Source organism: Macrobrachium rosenbergii, chromosome 45 (assembly GCF_040412425.1).
Source record: "Macrobrachium rosenbergii isolate ZJJX-2024 chromosome 45, ASM4041242v1, whole genome shotgun sequence".
Taxonomy (NCBI): Eukaryota; Metazoa; Arthropoda; class Malacostraca; order Decapoda; family Palaemonidae; genus Macrobrachium; species Macrobrachium rosenbergii.
The window spans coordinates 15,197,728-15,213,474 of record NC_089785.1 but is presented as its reverse complement, the minus strand read 5'-3'; the positions used below and the strand labels follow the sequence as shown (position 1 = coordinate 15,213,474).

Genomic DNA, 15,747 nt, shown 5'->3' with positions numbered 1-15,747 from the left:
TCTTATCTATCTGTCTATGTATCTATCCATCTATATATATTATTATATATATATACAGTATATATATATATATATATATATATATATATATATATATATATATGTATGTATATATATACATACTTATACATATATATATATATACATATACATATATATACATATATATACATGTATGTGTGTATGTGTATGTATATATTTATATACGTATACAAATATATACAGCTGACTCTGTTAAGCTACCCCTACAAACCCTAGTTTAACATTGCAATTTATTTAGAAAGGTCCTATATACACACACGTGTAACCCGAATAGAAAGGGGGTGGGAACATTTCATGGTTGCATCAGAATTAAAGGACCTATGGAAGGCAGGATAGCTATGAAGATTTCCGTGAAGCCAAGTAGAGAAGGGCGTGGGAATGAAGAAATGAGTTCGAGTTTACAAAAATGTAGATCAGGCGAGGATTGGAATAAGTGGTTTTCTGCATTAGGGGTTGGTTTTACAGCCAAATTATGAATGTGGTGGAGTTTGAGGTCTTACAATTTCTTGACAGCTACACCCTTACATATATTAATTGTCTGAGTGTTGTCTACTGTATATATGTAAATATATAGGCAGTCTCAGCTAGGCTACCCCGGAAACCTTACCCTGGCATTTCAATTGATTTAGCCTGTCCAGTACACATACATTTAGCCAAGTAAACTACTGAAATTAAAGAAGAAAAACAATTCAGTGCATTTTATTTACTTTAGTAAGTGTCGTAAAAATTTCGTAAGTTTTACTAGGTAGCTTAGACCGCATGATTTTTATTAGTTGTTAACCCTGGGAAGGTGTACAGAATGAAAGTATAGTTTATTCTCAATTTTTGTTTCTCTACGTCTTTTTGATCGCAAATGAAAAGCTCTGCCAAAGTTACCTTATTTGTTTTTGCCAAAAGCGAACTTTTTCCAAAGTTCCTCGGTTGTATGACGCAGAAGGGAAGAAAGGTAGTCCTTGCTATACTCACCAGACGACGCACACAAACCTGGGTGATCAGCTTTGGTGGGTTATTCCTTGAGAATGGAGAATTAGTGAATGCGGATATTTTAACACAGGACTGCAGTAATGTACTGTCATCATGCATAAAGCATTAAGGTAGGAAATTGGAAATTTTAGTCATTCTGAATTCATTAACTTGAAGTTATAGGATTTCTGTGGGAATATAGTATATATTACGGAATCGATTCCAACTAGTGAGTTGGACTGGCATTTTCCTTACTGAGGTAAATATTTTTTGAACCGGAGTGCTAAAGAGATACTTCTTAGTTTTTTTCCTAGGTAAATACCAAACATGCCTTTTATGTAGAAATATTCATCAGCACGAACTACAACGGTCATCGACATTTGGTAGCAAAGGTAGTTAATGGAGTCAAAGGTTAAGCACTTTTTCTTCGCCCGGGGTCAGGTTGAGACGTCTTGCTGTGATCTGAATGACCTCCAGGTGGAAACATCTTTTATAATGTAGATATATGTTAGTGCTTTTGCTCAGATGGGTTTGTACATCTCATCTCACTCTGGCTCAGGGCCGTGTCAGTCTTGCATCTCTGTGCCAGATTTTGTAGGAAGTTGCATTGGCCCATTTTTTATTGTTATGACCAGGAGAAGGGCATTCCCGGGTGGAGATATAATTAGCCGGTGAGTTAAGAGATTACCCTCCCACTTTAGGAATGAGTCTCTTACATAAAAGGCGATGGTTTTTTAAGTAATTTGTAGTTTCCAGAGATAAACAAACCTGAGTCTTCCATCATAATCCCACCTCAACCTTCCCACGTTGTTCCTGATGCCGAAGGACCAAGTTCCTGATTAGGGCAGGTGAGAGGAGCGTGGGGTTCCTCCCACTCACCTGCCTTACCTACCTTTAATTGCCTTGTTACCTTGTCACCAAGTGTCAACGACTGTTTCAGCTGGTGCTGATGAACTCTCCTTCATCAAAGGCTCTGGTTGTATACTTTGGAAAATACAAAGTAACTTCAAATTTGGGTATGTTTATATCTCAGAATTGGTCAACAAACTTAAGTAAATGCGTATACAATGCAAAACTTATCAAGTAATGGAACTTAAATGTACTAATAATTCGCAAATTAGGTCTGTTATTTCGCGGCGTTGAATACCAAATGATGTTTTGAAATATTTTGATTGATATGTTTACTTATCTAGTATCTGCGGTTATCACATGTTATGCATATTAGCCTACATGAGTGTATGAAAAATAAAACCCAAGTCTCTCTCCCTCTCTCTCTCTCTCTCTCTCTCTCTCTCTCTCTCTCTCTCTCTCTCTCTCTCTCTCTCTCTCTCTCTCTCTAATGGAACCTGTTACTGTAGCCTAGACTCGCATGGTGCAGATAAAGGTGTATTAAGGGCTAAATTATATATTATATATATATGTATATATATATATATATATATATATATATATATATATATACATACATAAATCATGTATTGCGTGTGTGTGTCGATGTATATTACCCATTTCTCTGACTCTTTGAGAAGGTTGGTGCCAGTTGGTCTTGTTAGTCGAAATCATTCATTTTGGGTTGAGGCTGCAAGACCTGTGTTCTTTCAAACCTAGTTGCAACCACCACATTTCTCCAGTTACCAGGTACCTAAGTAACTGCTTAGGTAAAGGGAGCCACAATGAGTTTTTAATGGGGCCTGCCCATCCACGTGTCCTCATCCTGGGGTTTTATTCCGTCTGCTGTTATACATTCATCTACACAATACAGCAAATGTGGGCCACTGCCCTATTGCTATGGGGAATATTCCAGATTCGTACAAAAGTTCCATTACTGTTGCCTACATTAGAAAGCCTTCTCTCACGGCACTACCTGGAAAGCTATCCATGCAGCACTGGAAATGTAAAGCATATGTTAATTAATGGATAGCAAAGCTTTATGATAGAGAAATTTTTACGGGCGGCACTCCTACAAGCAAAGGGCTGGCTTAATTAATCAAGATGATGAATGATGGAGGAAAGACAAGGAAGAAAACAGAACCGTTCCAGACACGTGCCTAGAACACAAGAGAAAAGCAACAGAAAATTAATTAAGGGGTGGCCCAGATGCGCTTCCGAGGATCATCAGTAACTAGTCAACACAAAGGTGCCTTGTGAGAGAGTATCCACCTGCCCAGTTTCTTAGCTGTTCTTGTGATGAGTAACACCACTCCTATAGGAGTTGAGGAATCAAAGACTAGCATTGTTTACAAATGAAAATATTTTGTAGAGGCAGCTTTCCTCTCCCGATGATGCCCCTGAGGATGTACGTTCAAGCTTTCCTCAACAGTGGGTTCACACACCAGACTTCTGTGAGTAACAAAAATCTTTATCGGGAATCTGGTGCTGTTTACCCCGCGGGGGCTGGATGTGGTTTTGGGTGCTGATATATGATTCCAGTTAAAAAACAGTCGTGTTTTTAGTCTTCGGTAAATTCAGAATATCATTATTTTGTCAAGGGATTAGAGGAAATTGCGTTAACCCCGAAACCTGTGACCTTGAACCGTGTTTATACACAGACTCCTTATTGCATTGCTCATTTTTAGACCGTAAGTAGTGAGATCAGGTCTCGGATTCGAACTGGATCAAAATTCTCTCTCTCTCTCTCTCTCTCTCTCTCTCTCTCTCTCTCTCTCTCTCTCTCACACACACACACACACACACACACACACACACACACACACACACACACTAGTACAACAGAAATCAGTGGGAATATTGTGCCCCAAGAAGCAATTAAAAACTAAAACCATTGACCTTCCCAAATTAATCTCATTTCGAAGACACCTTGACCTTTGTACCGCATCCAGCTAACAGGAGATAAAGGCCTGTCGTAGATCACGTGATGTTATGTAACAGCTTCATTTTAAAGGAACTCCCGTTAACTGAGGGTCCAACGCTTCTTCAGGGCCACTGATTTTGGTTTGGTTTTTGAACTTAGGCTGTGAAGCCAAGCACTTGGGGACTCCAGACGTTGAAAGAGAGGGAGTTGGAGTGGTTGGACAGCAAGACTGAAGAAAGGAAGTGGGAATTGAGGCAAAATAAGAGAATGAGACGTGGGTGCAGCTAGGGACTGATATCGATAAGAGTTCTGGGGATCTGAAACAACTGATGAGGATTTCCCTTGTCTTTAGATTTCATGTAATTGTTTCTATAACTCCAATAGGCCATTGGAATCTTCACATTTTTTCATATTTTCTGTTTCATTTTTTTAGTATAACTATTTAAACATTCCTGAATTTAATATTTTAAACCAATTTTTCTCACAGTCCAAGAGATTTGTTGTTTGTTCTCAAGCTTTCTGAAGCTGATCCGTAAGCTCTTTAAAGCTTGGCCTTTTCAGAAGTCTGCGTCTCCTTCTGCCACTCTCAGGTTCTATAAATACCAAAACAACGCCTTGATGACGGTGCAGTTAATGAGAGTCAAAGGTTAATAACACTTAAAAGTTATGTAAATCTGGAAAAGGATTTTTTTAACCAGATTTATTTCATTTAAGAATTAATGAAAAAGTCAAAGGTTTATTTTTCCTTCTGCAAAGGAAAAATTTGAATTGATAACAAAAGTAATCAGTAGACGGCCCTCCTCTTCTCTCTCTCTCTCTCTCTCTCTCTTCACTTTTGTCTTTTAAGGAAGTCCTCAGAGTTCCTTCTCTTCTTCCTCCGCAAGAAACTCCTCCCCCCCAAAAAAAAAAACGTTTTTATCGCTCAGAAGTGAAAGAGACCTCGGAAAAATATTCTTTTCATGCTTGCTGAATTTGCAAAAGAACTAAACCTCATCAGAGACTATTAAGTTCTTGCTTACTCTCTTTTTCCTTTCGTTTTTGTTCGAAGAAAGGAGAGAGGGGAAATCAAGCCTTCAATCGACGAAATGAGGTGAGCCTCGCCTTTCGTTTCGTGGTGCCTATGTTGCAGGAATATGTGAAATCAGAGATTTCACGAAATCCCTGGATTTCACATTTTCCCTGTAACGTCTGTATCGGTCTGTTGCCTCTGGTCTCTGGAGCTTTTCTGAACAATGGGGTTCCCTCTCAGCCTTTGTCAGATTCACCGCCTTCATCCTTTGATGTTTTTAACACGTAAAGTAAAATGTGAGATTTCACTTACACGTAGTTCAAATACTTGAGGATTACCAAAACGCCAGACTCATGGCCTGTAAACCATCTCCAACTCTTTCTTCGTACCAGTGATTATATCATTATCTTTATCTTGTCGTTATTCAGTCATCCCTGTTCGGAGAACTGCATCGTATTTTGAGACATATTTTTGTTTCCTTATTCCTCACGAGTGGTCTCTTAATACCTATTAGGCTACATGTTGGTTTTAGCTGAGACGGCGTTATGCCAGCACGGAGTCTTGCACTTAAAGCACCCCGTAAGTGTCAGTCGGTATTTGAAGTGACAAAATGGTCATGAATAAACGAGTAAACATAATGGAGCGAACAGTGAAAGTGAAGTAACGGGAGAGTCCTGGCGAGTGGTAGATGTCCAGTAAGGAAAAATAAAAGAAAAAATTCTCGTAAGAGAAAAGGCGGGAAAATTAAGATCTCGACTGAGATTCTATACCGCATTTAACTTACTTAGAAAAGGGAAAGAGCATCTATCATTAGGAGGAGGGATCGCTGGAGGAAAAGGGGGAAAAAATTTAGTCGAGGAAAAAGCAGTTTTTTCACCAAACTATAGGTTTTGTCTCTCGAGGAGAACTGTGTGCTGTCACACAGTATTTAATGGGACTTGGCCTGTGTTTGCCCCTCAAAGGAGGACTGTGGAGTGTAAGAGTATAAATGTTTTGTTTTGGAGATAAAGGAAAGAGGCAACAGCTTCAATGGAAGATGTAGCGGTTGAAGGATTCGGTCGTTAGACGTTGGGTGCCGGAAGTGGAAAGGAAATGCTTCAGGGAGAGAAACAGGGTAACTGCCAATCCAAGTGGTTGACAACCACCGCAGTGCTTACAGTATTGTTGAGAGAATCGTCGGGGCCGGACGTGCCATACTGTTGCCGAGCATCGTCGATCAGGTCTTTGATGAGTCTGAGAAGTGCCAGAGATAAAGAGTCTTCTCCCGTTGCCCTTTCCATGGCCACCACCAGCTTGCTGGAGGAAGAGTTCACCAATCTCTGATCGAGGCATTCGCATTTTAGCTGAAATTCTATCGGTTGAGAAGGCAACCTTGAGGTTTGAGGTTTGGGGTTGGGGTTGGAGGAGGGTTGTGAGTGTTAGCTGCTGCACAGTTTGAGTCTCTTTCTCTGACACGAAACTGCTGATGTTGAGTCAGTCTTGGTGGATTGGATCTTTCTTTCAGCTGTGCAGTGGGGGCTAATCTGCCACTGCATCGTTTGAACGACTCATGATGAGGTTCTGAACAGTTGGCTGAAGTAGGTCCCCCCCTTTTTTTTCAATTTATCCAGACATAACTTGGGTCTCGTGTCTTTATGCTTCCTACATAAGGTATAAATTGCAGGGCCCTGCAATACTCTAATTAAAAGCAGCCCCTATATACATACAACAGTGGACAGTGGGTGTAATGAATTTTAAATTGAACGATCAGCAAGAACTGTTGAAAAACGGATAGCACAACATCGGTACAATTTGGTACCGATGAGGAAAACAAAAACATTACTAACCACGTAAGAACATGTTTTTATCCAATGTATTGGTCTAAGTAAGCATTTCTATTCGGAAAGTGATTCCATCGAAATTTAATCAAATCGGCCTGTTTTCAATGCACTGAGAACAATAGCTTTAATACCAGTATAGATTTCTTCATATAATTAAAAATCAGTACAAATTATGCAATGTATTGATAGGTATTCATGCAATTACCTATTTGGCCTTACTAGATTGTTCAACTTCTCAGTAGGACGAACTACAGTATGCACAGGCAATTGTGTATTTTATGTTACCCTGTAATAGCTGTAAACAGCAGTTACAATATCTACCTGTTGAGTTGCGCAATTCTTCTATTCAAATATAAACATGTGTCAGGTATAGAATTCCCTTAAACCGATTAGTCAATAAAGATCCTGGAAAGAGGGCTGGTGGAGGACGTAACTGTTGCGACAAATTGAGATCTGGATTTCCTTCTTCCCTTGCTGTTTCTCCCCATCGTTTTCTTTGTGGATTACATTGATATATATATATATATATATATATATATATATATATATATATATATATATATACATATATACATATATACATATATATATATATATATATATATATATATATATATATATATATATATATATATATATATACATATATATATATATATATACACTTTATATGTATATATACAGTATATATATAGATGTGTGTAATTGCATGTAAATTATTCGTGACTTAACGTAGTATTTTTGCTTTGCTTTGCTCAGTCACGAAAAGCTGAATTAGGGTCTTTTTTTTTTCAACCAGCACGGGTTCTTCTGTATTTAAGTGGTACCTCGCCCATGGGTGTTATTTTGTTTATCTTCTTGTTTTGGTCGTTCGACGGCTCGTTGTCTGCTTTCGCTTGTTATCTAGTTCCCGCATTCATTGTGGGAACCTTTTGGGCGAGTATTCGGGAGTGTGCTCGACTGTCTTGTATTGGAAGGACGACTCTTGACATACGGCTTTACGTTGGCTATGGGAGAGAGAGAGAGAGGTCACGGCCTTGGACTACTTTTGGGAGGCCTTGGTGCTTGCCGTGATCCTTTACCTACGGAGGAGTTTCCTTCTGTTGGACCCGTGCAGTGGGTTACGATTCGTGACTCTCTCCCGGAGTTCTCCGCTGTTTTTCGCCTGTTTTACCCGATGTATCTGCGGGTGTGATTTTGGAGCTCCGCGCCTGCCACTTCTGCCGTGCTTTGCCCTTCAGAGTCGTGACAAGGCTTGCTCTGAACATCTCTCCTGGTAAGGGTATATGTGTCATTCATTCTTCCCTGGGACGTCACTGACGCGTGTCATTGACATCTTACCAGTGTGTTACCTGCGTGTCTCCTGGACAGCCTTATTGCTCTAGCTTCAACGTCACCATATTAACATATTTGTGTATTTTTTGCTGGAGAAAGTTCTTTATAAAGTGTAAATATCTTGTCTTTCGGTATCTGGTTGTTCATGGTAGAAATAGGTTTAAGGTTCTCTTCCTCCTGATTCGCTGTCATGTGTTTGATACCATTTACGTATTTGTAAGACTGATTCTCACCTCTCCCTAATTTCTTTCCCTAATACTTGATGAGCGATAGTTAGGTAGGCGAATGACAGGTGTGTTTGGATGTTGTTATTGAATGAGTTTATATTCCCTAAATATTCAGCTTTTCGTTCTTTTGTAATGAATAATTGTTTGGTTATTGGGACACTTCTTTAACCGTCTTTAAGTATTCCTTATTTGTCATTGGTACTTTTTTGTGGTCCAGCCCTTTGGATTATAAGTCCACTGTGGCCCAGATCAGGACAGGTGAAAAAATCTTGGTCTAATTAATAACTTAGTATTGTAATGGCCTGAGGTGGTCGTTGCAATGTGTGTGTGTGTGTGTGTTTGAAGAATCACTGGATTGATACCACAGAATAAAGGTTTGTGTTAATGACGAATGGAAATGGAAATCTCTGCTCTTTGAAAAGGGTAATAAAGTAGCTACTAAATTGTATTACATGGGATTATGTGTAGAAGTGTGAAACAGTAACTTGTATAAGTTTTACTGCTCAAGGAGTTCATCCACTACTGATGCGTTAAAAGTTGTAATGAGGTAGTGACCAACGAGGTAGGCTAAAAGCCCCCAGATCCCCTCGCTTTACTTCCTGTCCCAAAACCCTCGCCTTACACCCTGTCAACAACCCGCCCTCCTCCTGTCAACCCCAACCCGCCCACCACCTGTCAACTTAGCTTTATTAACCTAACACCCTACGTTAACCTATACATCAATGGATTATACATATACAGAAGGTAGAAGAAGAATTGACAGTAATATCTAGAAGGGAAGGACACACTACTTGAGAGAGAGAGAGACAGACAGACAGACAGACAGACTGACGGTCTGACACCTCCACTCCCGTGTAAACATCGGACACATTATCAGCGTCATTGTCATTAAATGCCTTAAATTGTGTCCTCCAAATGTTATTACCTGGTCCAGCTACCGTTAACTAGACGGATGTGTGATGGTGATGGTTTAGCACACACGACCCATCGCCCGTAACGAGGGCGGTTTTGCCATTTTCCAGCTTACAAGTGACACCTGGAGGACGTCTTTCTACGCCTTCAGTTAGTTTCTCCCAATGTGAGGCTGTCTGTCATTAGCTGACCGGGTATGTATTCTCTCCCTTCCCTCCAAGGTAGTGGCTACGCTGGCCTTGACTCACTGAGGATGGGTTTACGGAAAAACAGGTCGTAGGAAATCGAAATTATGTGACCAACCGATGGCATGGCGGAAAGAGACTGGTAGGTCGGGTGGGGTGAGGTGGGTGGTTGGGAGAGGGTGGGTGGGGCAATGTCATTATAAGCAGTGAAGTGAGATTGGAACGAGGCATACTCTGTATAAGTTCTAACAGTAATGCATTGCATACCTGTAATATTTCCATTTTCTGGCTGTTACTTCAATGAAAGATTCTACCTCCTCCGAATTTTCAGTGATTTACAATTCTGATTCTCCTGCTTGGTTTTCTTTATCTCCAGATGCTTCATTATTGGGTCTTCCCAATGCGGAGAAACTAAATCCGGTTGTATCTGTCTTTTGTACTCATAAACCGTCAGTTTTAGAAGACGTAGCAAATTACGCGAAACAAAGCAACATTCAGTGATTAATTCTGATTCCCTCCATACCATAGGACCTCATTCTTTTTGTATGACTGAGAGGCGAGTCACTGGAACCTTTAGCATTTCGAATGGAGCTTTTATCGCATCTTTGGTTGGTCAGAGGAAAAATGAAAGCACCCGTGCGTCAACTCCGCTGTCTAGTGTGACCTTAATGTTTTTTCATCTCCTTTCTATCTCTACCACTACTTAGTCTTCTTTTGAACTCATGTTTAAACATATGTTATTTTAAGTTTTCCAAAGTTTCTCTGTCAAAGAGTCTCTGTCAATATTCGCAATAAAAAAAAAACTGGAAACAGGATTAAACAATGAAAGTGCGCAAACGGAAATAACGTACCTCGCGTTGAAGAGAGATTTATGCCATATAAAAAGACAAACGGTGCGTGTAATAGTCACTTCAATTCCGTCACGCGGAACTTATTATACGATAAAGGGATCTGAGAGAGAGAGAGAGAGAGAGAGAGAGAGAGAGAGAGAGACTGAGACTATGGTATAAATTTCCTTGGACTGATCTTTTTCTCTGCGGGTACTTGCCCATTAACTGGCCAGGGGTAGAAGTGGACGCACCTGTAATATTTCTATTTTCCAGGTATTACTTCGATGGATATATAAAGATTCTGGCCCCCTCCAAATTTTTGGTGGTTTACTATTCTAATTTCCCTGCCTGTTCTTTCATTTTTTCCAGCCTTCATTTTCGGGTCTTCCGACTGTATCTGCCGAAGAGACGTTTGTTGAAGAGGAAATAAAGATCCCAACTTCTGTGAAAGAAAAAATTGCAGAGAAGAAACAAATGACGATGAATTCATTGTCGAAAGCAGTGATGTCAGTCAATTCAAAAGTGTGGACATCGTCGAAGCGGCATCCCCAGAAAGAAGGAAAATCTGTCGGACGATGTCAGTAGATCGGAGAGTAATGGTCACAATACGTAGTAAGACATTGTCAGGGGACCCCTCTTGATAAAATCAACAAATACGTAGATTCTCAGGGTCAGAATAATACGTGTATCGATTCTCACGATAAAAAGTGATTTTCCGGGAAAGAAAGTGAGATGTATCGTTTCTCGAACAGAGTGTGACAGAAGTAGCTATTTTCAAAAGCTGAATGATGGAGGCGCGATTTCTCGGGACGTGAATTCCCAGGAAGTGACGATGACCGAGAAATGGGAGCAAAGTCGGGTTCAGAATGACTTCCAAGAAACCGCCCTGAAAGATTCTTCCGAAGGAGGTTCGTCTCCTCAAGAAGCGAGTCGACCCCACCTTGAGGAAAACCACCTCATCACCAAACTCCGGAAAGACAGAAATGCCGTGAACTGCCCAGAGGAGTGCCCCACGTGTTATACAGCGTTTGTGTCAATCTTAAAAATTTTTACATAACATTGCTTAGACTGTAGTCTGTATATCACTATAAAATTCGAGGACTGCAATGAGCCATTTGATAATAAAAGAACCATTAAACTAACTTGTCCGAAGAGGGAAACTGGTCCGTGTGCCACCAATAAACCAAAGCTCATAAAGTAAAAGTGTGCATTGTACATGAAATGAGCAAACTAGTTTTTGTAATACATAACCTTAACTTTATTTTAGGCGTACCTAAAGAGCTGTGTAAAAGGCAAAGGTAATATGGGCAACTCACATGTTCATTATGCAAAAGCAGTTGTACCAGAAGAATTGCCTATATTGTATTATCGTTTTTCGTGTATATTATAAATTTATGAATAATAAAGGGTACACTGGGATACATCTTTCTCCAAATGCCCGAGTTTGAGCGTGAGGTACAGTAGCCGACAAATTACAGATTTTATTAAATTAACTGAGACTTCGGCCTTCGAGGGAGAAAATCTAAAAGACCGGACATCGAGTAAAGATGCTGAGTCGTCGTCATGGTGGGTTTCAGCAGCACCAGCTGGGGACAAAAACTCTCTCTCTCTCTCTCTCTCTCTCTCTCTCTCTCTCTCTCTCTCTCTCTCTCTCTCTCTCTCTCTCTCTCTCCTTCGAACTAGCTAAGGTTTTAAATCAAATCTAATCTACAAAAATAGAATTTATTTGGTAAAGTTAAAATGATACTAAATGGAATTAAGCAAAGGAACGGGTTATCAAACCCTAATTTCAAACAGAATAAAAATGAAAGGGGAACTCAAAGTTACGTTCCCCATCACCGTTACTAATTATATTATTCCAACCCCACCGTGTCTAACAGTCAGTTATGACAGATGTCAGACAGTCTTTAGACTGTCTCCCATGATTGTGACTTTTAACCACGAAACATCTGTCAAAGAAATGAGCACTTTGCCCCCATTTTCTTTTGTTCTATTACAATCCCCACAACAGTGGAACAAGTCATTCATCAGAGAAAACGGAAATAGAAAATATTTTGAAACAATTGGAATAGTAAAATACACGTTGAGTCAAATAGGAAAAAACCCACAAAAATAAAATATACACCTGGGCATAATAAGAAAACTCTACAATAATAAATGATCGTAAAATTGTAAGATGTACACCTGGTCATTAAAATGCCAGTCAGCGTACCTCTTCAACGGCAACCAAAGGCCCACAAGAAGTGGGTCTCTCACAGAAGGCTGTTCCCGCCTTTATGAATCACATTTCCAAAAAGTTCACAATCGTTGATTCATCAGCCCCTCCCATTCGATTACCGGTCGACACTTCCCAGAAGCTTCTAGAAGCTCCGTGCTGATGTCGCATCGGGCACCTGATCTGTTGTCAGGACGTTCGAACAAACCGACACCACTAGTTTTGAGCGAGAACGCAAGGTTGGCACAAAGACAGGGCCGAGCTCAAGCCCTTTCAATTACTCGTCCTTTGTGACATATCTATATCTAATTTATATCTATCTATATCTGTATCTAAAGGACCTATTCACTTGTAAACTAAACGTCCAGAAGATCGGCGCACCCAGATTCCAGATGGGATTATAAAGATTGATTTTGACTAGGGGTAGTTCCCCATTCCTAATCTGCGTTACTATTCCCCGGACTCCAGCTGTCATCTTCGTCGTATCTTTAGTCCTCTACAGTTCATAACGCGCGAACTGTTTATTTGCATGTTTCTTCATTTCGATATGTTCAACATGGATTATTACCCATTGTATGATATATATATATATATATATATATATATATATATATATATATATATATATATATATATATATATACACACATTGTGTGCATGCGCGCGCGCGCTTTCTCTTGCGTATGTGGGTGGCTGAGTGAATGTGTGTGGGCGTGTACGTATCTGTAGGCATAAAGACAGCATGAAGTGGATCGCATGTCGCAGTGGATTAGAAAAACTTTCAGCTTTTCATTGTGATGAATCAATAACAAAGTCTCATAATATTTATTTCCAGACCTGTGTGCGACGTTTTACGTTATATACACAAGGTCAAGGTCACTGCCAAAACAATCCCCACCCAAATACTTCAGAAGAAACCAATCAATTTATTAGAACCATAAGAACAAGAAGCAATGAAATACTAATGTAATATTCGGGATTGTTGTGCTGTATAACACCAGTTTCCCAGGTCAATATATTTGAGAATAGTGAATTCTTTACATTCCAAAAGGTCTGTTTGCAGCAGTCTGGAAATAAAATAAAAAAGTTACTCAATCGTTTTTCTTAGCTTCATTTGTAGACAATTTACTTTTTAATTGGTGTGCTTTTGATTTTCAGTATTGTCTTTGAAGTAGAATATTTCTTGAAAGGCTCTTTTTTTATGATTTTAAAAGTAATACTGCAGAACGGGTTTCTTTTGAAGATTCTTAAGTGCTGTAAGAATCATTGAAGTGATTCCAGTTGTTGTACACTCAGCTTTTTTGTGATTTTTTATATGAAAACTATTTTGCTTGTCCAGATTTCTGTTTGAAATAGCAGAAGAGTGAAATCTAGTTTGTTAATCAGGGTGGGTATTTATCACATAAATCAAGAAGGAACTTGCAGTAATATTGAATTAATTAAAAGAATTTTTAATACAAAATACTCCCCGTTGACTTAACTCCGATGGAAAGCTTATCTCATTGACTTAATTCCAATAGGAAACTGTCTTTGCATATGGAATTTGGACAAATTAATTCCAATAGGAAACTGTCTTTGCTTATGGAATTTCGACAAATACGTGTAATGTTAATTTCAGCGTGGCACATGACCCCCCCTTTTTCTTTTGAACCTAGTGGAATGAGTGCGTGTCTCAGGCTGAATTTAATATGCCTATGAATGGGTTTTCTTTCCCTGTGAATAGTAGACTTCTGGGACGTTGGCTGAAAAGAAATACCAGGACTTATGCTCATGATGGCTATTAGGTTAGAAACTCACTCTCTCTCTCTCTCTCTCTCTCTCTCTCTCTCTCTCTCTCTCTCTCTCTCTCTCTCTCTCTCTCTCTCTCTCTCTCGTGTTTAAGTTAGGTCCTGTATGAATTCTTTATTTCGAGCTGAAAAGTTTAATGAATTGTTCAGTTGAAAAGGGGAAAGCTAATTTATTACGTTCAAGGTAGATTTACGATACATTAACAAAGGCCTTTCATGAATTTATTTCTATACATCTTTAATGCGAATGATTATGAAATTCCCGGATGAAAGTCATCATCCAGTATAAAGTGATTAAAATAAACCATTGCAACGGTAAGAAAACTAATCCTCAAAACAGTTCACTCCAATGCTTATTATTAATTAGTCATCCATCCACCGACTTAAAAGACCACGATATAAGAAGACAAAAATTGATAGTTTCCCTCAGCTGGAATGGGAGTGAGATTAACCAGATAATTACAAGAAAACTGAGGTGAAGAAGTGAAATTATCGCCTCCAGATCTCACAGATTTTGGCGTTTCATTTTTTGTTTATTAAATAAGAATATCCGTTTAATGAAATAAGGATATCCGCCTTCTAGGTTATGAATATATTTAGAATGATAGTTTTTTAGAGAAACTATTATACAGCGCGTTCTATATATCTGCTTAAGCATTGGCCATTTCTTTTAATCCAGTAATAGTATTTGATATTTCTTGATGACGTGTAAAATTAATGTGCAAAAATTGATAATCACTTTTAATTGTTCTCTCTCTCTCTCTCTCTCTCTCTGACGCAGAACATAGTAGCAAACGTGAATCATCATAAAGGAAGTCAGTGCCAGTTTATATAAATCTTGGTAATGGGAATAAATAATAGCTTGTTGTTTCGATAACCAGTTCAGTAAATAAGGATGCTTAGCTGAGAACCTGATATCGTTTAGATGGTATCCATGGTTAAGATAAAAGAAAATTGTCCCCAAGTCTGTTGGGACCATCCTTTGGAATCTGAGGGCCAAGTTGTGATGAATTTTTTAGGGCAAGAACAATGTGGGCTGGACAGGGAAGATATGAGTGGATTAAGTATATACCGTGCGGCAGATACATGAGAATTTAGGAACACGAAGAGAAAACCTGTTTGTGGCATTCTTGGACCAAGAAAAACTACTTATAGAGTTCAAAGAGATTCAACGTAAAAATCATTAAAGATACTCGGTATAGAAGATTGGTAGTTGATGGCAATGTAATAGCTTTTCATGGTTGAAGCAAAAATGTGTGTTATAATATGTAGATGTGAGAGTGACTGGTTCGATGTAAAATTGAGGATGATGCGAGGATGTGCTCAATAGGGACTAGTGCCGTCAATGCACTTCATGCGGTGCACTGTAAGCATTACTTAAGGTTCTTTGCAACGTCGCTTCTGCCCCCTAGCTGCAACCCCTTTCGTTCCTTTTTACTGTACCTCCGTGCATATTCTCTCTCTTCCATCTTGCTTGTCACCCTCTCCTAATAATTGATTCATAGTGCAACTGCGAGGTTTTCCTCCTGTTATGCTACACCTTTCATACATTTTTAATGTCAATTTCAGTTTCAGCGCTGAATGACCTCACAGATCCCCAACGCTTGGCC

General features: G+C 39.3%; 1 long non-coding RNA gene across 1 annotated transcript; it reads left to right on the top strand.

The window, feature by feature from the left end:
- Nucleotides 1-7,612: 7,612 nt before the first annotated feature.
- On the top strand, nucleotides 7,613-10,557 carry LOC136829678 (uncharacterized). Its single transcript, XR_010850442.1, has 2 exons — nucleotides 7,613-7,922; nucleotides 10,505-10,557. It is a non-coding gene; the product is annotated as an uncharacterized lncRNA (long non-coding RNA).
- Nucleotides 10,558-15,747: the final 5,190 nt, after the last annotated feature.